The 6,783-nt window shown below is 43.3% G+C and overlaps 1 pseudogene; it reads left to right on the top strand.

Moving 5' to 3' along the window:
• The first annotated feature begins 1,877 nt into the window (after positions 1-1,877).
• Positions 1,878-6,783, top strand: part of LOC115072415 — a 47,541-nt pseudogene continuing 42,635 nt past the window's right edge.

Below are 6,783 nucleotides of genomic sequence, written 5' to 3'. Positions count from 1 at the left end.
CCAGTGTTGTCAGATTTTTCTTTGGACAGGAGAGCCTCCAATGAGGCCATGAGAGTGACAATGAGGCCGCTCTCTGGATTAAGATCTTTGGTTGTCATTACCCACTTGTGAATGTCGTCACTATACACTGTGGTGATCACGTTGTGAGTTGGGGCATTAAGGCCCTCCCAGGCAAGCTGTTTCATTAGCATATCTCAGGTGGGACCCACTTTCACCCTCTTCTCAACTGCCTCATTGACCCTAGCAAGGAAATCAGTGAATGACTCATTGGACCTCTGAATGAGGTTGCGGAAGTATGCAGAGAGGTCACAGGGGGTGCAAACTTTTAGAGCCCTGAAGGCCAGGTCAGAGACTTGTTGATAATTGGTATACAGGTCAATGGTGGACTGGGAGACAGGGTCAATGTATTGACCATGGCCAGTAAGCATGTCCAGGATGATATTGAGACCATATTGAATATTAAGTCAGGCCTGTGTCTCAGGCTGATTGTCATAGGCCGAGCACCAGCTCAGAAAAACAGAAGGCTCAAAAACAGAAGGCTTAGTAAGAATGGTAACATCAGCTCCAGTATCCACCAAGCCTTTAACGGCAGTTCTTTCCAGGAAGATTGTCAGCATAGGAGAGTGTGGAAACATGGGAAGCGTCCAGAAGACCCCTGGCAACTGGCATGTCCCTCTTATTGTTGGGGCTGAGGGTTGCCCCTGTCGGAGTTTAAAAGTTGTTTTTGTGGATTATAGTGTCAAATTGTACCAGTCATAGTGGGTTTGTAGTTGCATTGCTCACTGGTGGAGGACCTGTTCAAAGTAGCGGGAGCCTGGGCTAGACTCATTGGCAGCCTTATGAATCAGAGAAAGGTCTGCAAGAGGAGTAGGAACCCAGGGCTGACTGGCCACGTTAGGACCTACATTGACAGGGAAAGCAAAAGTGGAAAGAGTGGGGTTGCAGCAGGACAGTGCCGGAGCAGGAAGCACAGGTGGAGGCGGCACAGAGGGAGTAGGAAAGGACTCCGGAGGGGCAGTGGGTTGAGACAGCAGCAGAGGAGCAGGGAGCCCCCCCAAGGGTAGATAGGTGGCGGGGGTAGGGTCGCAGGGAGGCTCTTAAGGAAGAGTGGAACAACGGGGCTTGGACAGGGGATTTAGTGGCTCTTCCCCATCAGAGCCATCATTCAATGGCACACCAGGCGGTGTCTGAATGGAGAAGGCTGCCATCTTTTGTGTATCGCAGTGTTCACTGAATGACTTTAAGATGTCTTCGATGGACCCTGACCTGAGGCAGCCCAAGATACCAAGGAGGATGGGAACAAAGGATGCCCGGCGGTCCCTTACTTTCCTGAACCTCTCATATTCTAGTAAGGAAAAGGACCCTCATCCACATGTCTGGATCCCACATGTTCTTGGGAGAGATCCATGGGGCAATAACCGAGGCCTCAGTCCAAAATTGATCCAATTCTATCTTTTTTACTTTAGGGCCACGTGTGACAAGCAGGGAGCTAAGGGCAGTAATTCAAGGCTCTTTACAGTGAGAGAGGAAGGTACCCATGATTGAGAGGAGGAGAGGAAACAACATAGAGGTTTTGGATCAGAGTGTCCCGTGCTTAGTGGGGGACTTCCGTGGTTCATTAGGCCACAGCTGTATGCCCACAGAGTGTCTCCAGTCGAAGGAAACCTGTCAGGAGATTTCCTGTCGGTCCGTTTCCTGGATGATCAGTCCTTATGTGGAAATGCCAGGTGGACCGAAAATGAAAATATGTGCCTCCCTACAGAAGACAAACAGACGAACAGACAGACAAAACCATAAAACCTGGAAAGGGCTTACAAAACAGCTGAAGGGGACCAGGAGATGGTCAATGAAGGAAACAGGATAGCGCCTTAGTGGCGATGAGCTCAGGGCCTGTTGAGGAAATCACGACAGCAGAGAGCGAAGACTGTGGCCCAGGAAACGTAAGCGGAGAGCACCACAGAAACGATAACCCAAGGGAGCTCAATTTCCATGCCAGCATGGGGGTTCAAGCATTGGGTACCAGATGTTGCTGGTTGTCTGCAGGTGCTGCCTTTTGCCAAGGGACCACTTGTTGGGGGCAGGAGGAAAGTAGGCACAGAATTGACACAGACTCCAGGAGACTCACTGTGCAGTAAGCAAGCAAGCTCATTTATTGCATACAAAGGGCTTTCCTTTATACCCTTATTCCTCCCCCATTGGTCCCGCAAGCTGAGTTGTCTGACGATCACTGGTGCGGCCGCCACCTCATCAGTCTCTGGCCTGGGTGGCAGATATCAGGTTAGCAGTTTGAGGAAGTAAACTGCGGAAGAGTGGCACACCTGAACAAAAGCCTCCAGGTCCGGGGACTGGCAGATACTCTCGAGCCTCCTCCTATAGTAACCCAGCATAGAACTGGGAAAATGAACAGCAGACCTCAATCTTATCCAAAAGAATATAGACAACTTACCGCTAGATGAAGAATAGCTGACCCTCCTAAAACAAAGACCTCTAGATAGGCTGACTAGATTCACCAGAAGGGCAAGTAGTGGGGAATGGCTGGGGGTGGGGATAACACAGCAGACAATAGCAGGGATATCAGAGTATAAGGGCTCTAGTGGGGTGAGGGAGGCTATGGGAGGGTGCTACCTGGGAAGTAGATGTATAAGTAAATAAGAAAAAATACCATTGAAATCTACCTGATGACTTTATATCCATGCTCAGATGCCAAGAGGCTCAGAAAGTAACCAACTGTGAATAGTAATAATAAGATATATATAGAGATTAGAAACGCATGTGCAAACATCTTAGTGTCAATTGTATTAAAAATGAATTTTTCTGTGTGAAACTGTGTATTTTAATAATGAAATGGAGATCTTTTGTAAAGTTTAAAACCTCATTTAATTTTATGTCTTACAGGGGTTATACAGTGTACAATATTGTATAACTGTATCAATTCATCTGTAAACCTAGAAATTTACAGCCAATTTTGAAAGAGATGCATCTTAGCTCTGGAAATTGTTATTGAATATGTCAATGCTGTTGTAATTAAGTGCTTCTTCTAATTATATGGTTATTAAATAAATAATTTAAAAAAACTACAAATGAACCTACCATTTCACCCAGTTATACCACTCCTTGGCATATACCCAAAGAACTCATCCTTTTGCAGAGACACTTGTCCATCCATGATTGTTGCTGCTCTTTTCACAATAGCTAAGAGATGGAATCAACCTAAGTGTCTGTCAATTGACGAGTGGATAATGAAAATGTGGTTAATTTATACGATGGAGTTTTACTCAGCAGTAAAGAAAGATGAAATCATGAAATTAGCAGGTAAATGGATGAAAGTAGAAACTGTTATATTAAGTGAAGTAACACAGACTCAGAAAAAAAAAAAAAAAAAAACAAAAACGACATATGTTCTCCCTCATATGTGGATCCTAGCACCAAATCCTTATAAGTGAGTATGTATCCAGACATAACTACAGGAACCAGGATAATGAAATGGACCCAGGGAAGGTAAATGGAAAGATAGAATTTGAAAGAGAAGAAAAGTAGGAAACAGGCATTAATAAGGGAGATATGGATAAAAATGGGGTTATTTTAAAGGGGGAGAGGGAGGGTTATACAAGGAAACTTGGGGGTAAAGGGAAAGAAGGATCTCAAGAGAGGTGGGACAACTAGAGAAAGATATTATTAACGGAGAAGTGGGGAAAATGGGGGTACTTTAAATGGGGAAACCACAGTGTAAGGGTTAGACAATGTGAGAGACAAAGAATGCCTAGCTCATTTTTAAAAACCAGAGGGAACCATATTAATCAAACAACCTACTGACAAATTATACATACAACTAGCTCAAGGAATATAATACATGTCTAGGCAAGGTTTATCTGAGAATGTTTGGTCTTTGCCCAAGCTTTATCTACATAGCACATGGTAATTAAAAGTACCAGACTGGTGAAATTAACCTTCTTGGGTGTCTAACAACAATATTTCGAGGCCTATACTAATTTGGTCAGAGTGATATAAAGGACAGTTTTTCTCCTTGCCCTCCTAGGTCGACTAAGCTCCAGAGGACTATGAGCATCTCTCAAAATGTCCTGTAACTGTGGTGAGTCACCAGTCCTCTTGATCAAGGAGGCCATGGAGACCCCATGAAATGGACTTGAATCAGTATCCAGTCTACAAAGAGGAGGGTCAACACAGGGGAAACATTTCCTCCATGCTTCCAAGTGAAGCCAGCCACGGTTGAGCAGGACCTTTGACTTACCTTCACAAAGATGGAACTGGTAAAAGAAAGGAGCCAGGGGCTCCTCCCAAGCCCATGTTACACTTGAGGAACAGATCCTCAAACAACCTTAAGATTAAAAATAAATTGATTGATCTGGGCCAACTGTATGGTTTTAAACACCCAAAAGGAAACTGTAGCCAAAGATTAAAGGGATCAGTATAATTCTTTGAGTCCATGTATATAGCTAAAAGCTATGCAACAAGAAAAAAATGCCACACAGGGGATACCTTCCTTTGAGTTGCTGGTCAGGGTGGCCCAAGAGACTCCCAGATGATAACCTGGCATAGAAATGGGAAAATGAACAGCAGACCCCAATCTTATCTAAAGGAATATTGGCAACTGATTGCTGCTTGATGAGGAAGAGCTGATCTTCCTAAAACAAGGAACTCTAGATAGGCTGACTAGATTCAGTGGATGGACAAGCACTGGAGAAGGGCCAGGGGCACTGACATCACAGTGGAAAGTAACAGGGATTACAGAGTATATGGGTTCCAGTGGGGAGTCAGGGGAGTATGTGAGGGTGCCATTTTGGATGTAGGTGTATAGGTGAATAATATTCTTTGGAATGTTCTGTATGAAATACACAAAAAAAAAAACAACAAACAAAAAAAATGAGTTGTATTTGAGGAAGAAACATAAAAATTTGCTCATGTTAATTAGTTGAGGTGAAACACATTACCACTGAAATCTACCAGATGATTTTATATCCATGTTCAGGTGGATCTCAGAAAGTAACCGATGGTGACTAGTAATAATCAGATTCATAGAGATTAGAGATGCATGTGCAAACATCTAAGTGTTAGTAGCATTTAAACAAATGAATTTTTCTGTATGAAACCATGTATTTTAATAATGAAATGGAGATCTTTTTTAAAGGTTAAAACCTTTTTATATCTTATATCTTATAGGGTTTATACTGAGTACTGTAATGTATAACTGTATTAATTCAACTGTGAACCTAAAAATTTACAGCCAATTTTGAAAGAGGTGCATCTTAATCTGGATATTGTTATTGACTATGTTAATGCTGAAATGAAGTGTGTCTTCTAATCATATGGTTATTAAGTAAATAATTTTTTAAAAGTTGATATAAAAGAAAAAACAATTAAAACAAGATTAGTAAGTGATTTTATGAATAAAAAATTTTGTTTTCCAAGTGGGTGACTGATGGCCCTTGCATCCCAATGACCAAAACTTGGATCAAATGTAAATCTATAATGAATCAGAGGTATTTCTGGTGTTGTTTCCTGTGGTTCATCATGAGACTTCATCACAGCCTTGACTCTGAATGTACAATAGGCACAGCACTATGCCCTATGTCTGTTTTTATACCATGAAACCCAAAGGCCCCTGCCTGAAATATCTTGGCTGAGATTTATGACTATTGTATGTTACAAACTGAGATGCTTTTGCTTACTGAATGTACAAAGTTTCCACCCTTATGGAAGTTTTCTACCCTTATATTAAACAATAGTTTTATTATAGGGAAAAAAAAAAGAATTGTAAAATTTCCCATTTACATTCCTCAGCATCTAAAAAGCAAATGTGAATACTTTTGAATTGCACTGTATTAAACTTTTAATTTTAAAAATTGCTGTTTGGCTCTTTCCCACCCACAGTCCTCTCTCTGGGGTAAGTCCATAGGCACGCTCTGTGCCTTGACTCCCCCACTCCCATTCACCCTCCCATCTCCCCCGCCATTCTCTCCTCCGAGTTTGGGGCCTACCCATCCCTAGTCTTGGGGCCTGAGACACCTGGGGAACCAATATTGCTTCCTGACCCTTTTCATCCAGACCAACTTAGGGCCTTCTCTGGGCCCCAGGAGCACTGCTTCTGGACCTGGCCCCACCCTCAACTCCCCCTACTTCTCCAGGCCTGCAACACCTGCCATCCTCTTTCTTGGACTTGGGAGCTGACCTTTCCTCTTCCTGATCCTTTGCATCCAGACCAACCCAGCTCCTCAGTGCAGTCCACAGGAGTCCTTGGGGCCTCTTCCTGCCCCATCTGCCTTTGCATCTTTTGGTGGTATGGCCACCAGCTGCCCTAGACCAGCATCTTCTCTGGGCCAGGCTCCCAGGCCAGTCCAACCCCAAATTCCTGAGGCCAAAATCGGTCCTGGAGGGATCCAGGCCTTAGGAGAAAACCTGAAGTCATCTGACCCTCATCTGAATTGGGCCTCTGGGAACTCCTGAAGACAAAATCAATCTGGCCACTCCAATATAAAATCAAGAGAGAGAACCGGAAGCTTAGACAAAGTAGCTTTTCATGCCCAAAAAGTAAACCACAAAGACACATAAGATTCAAAAAAGAAGAATACCTAAACTTGAAGGCTTGAGTCTCACACAAGAATCAGAAACTACAAAAGAAACTCACATGCCAAAATCACAGAGAAAAAATAACAACATGAAAAACCAAAATAACATATGCCCACCAAATACCAATAGTCCTCTAGAGGAGTACAATGAGAACCCACTAGAGATAATGCAGGACATGGAACTCAAAAGGACAATTCC

The sequence above is a fragment of the Nannospalax galili genome, unplaced genomic scaffold (assembly GCF_000622305.1).
Source record: "Nannospalax galili isolate Female #2095 unplaced genomic scaffold, S.galili_v1.0 scaffold380, whole genome shotgun sequence".
NCBI lineage: Eukaryota > Metazoa > Chordata > Mammalia > Rodentia > Spalacidae > Nannospalax > Nannospalax galili.
The sequence above is the reverse complement of the archived record's forward strand: the minus strand, read 5'-3'. Positions and strand labels throughout refer to the sequence as shown.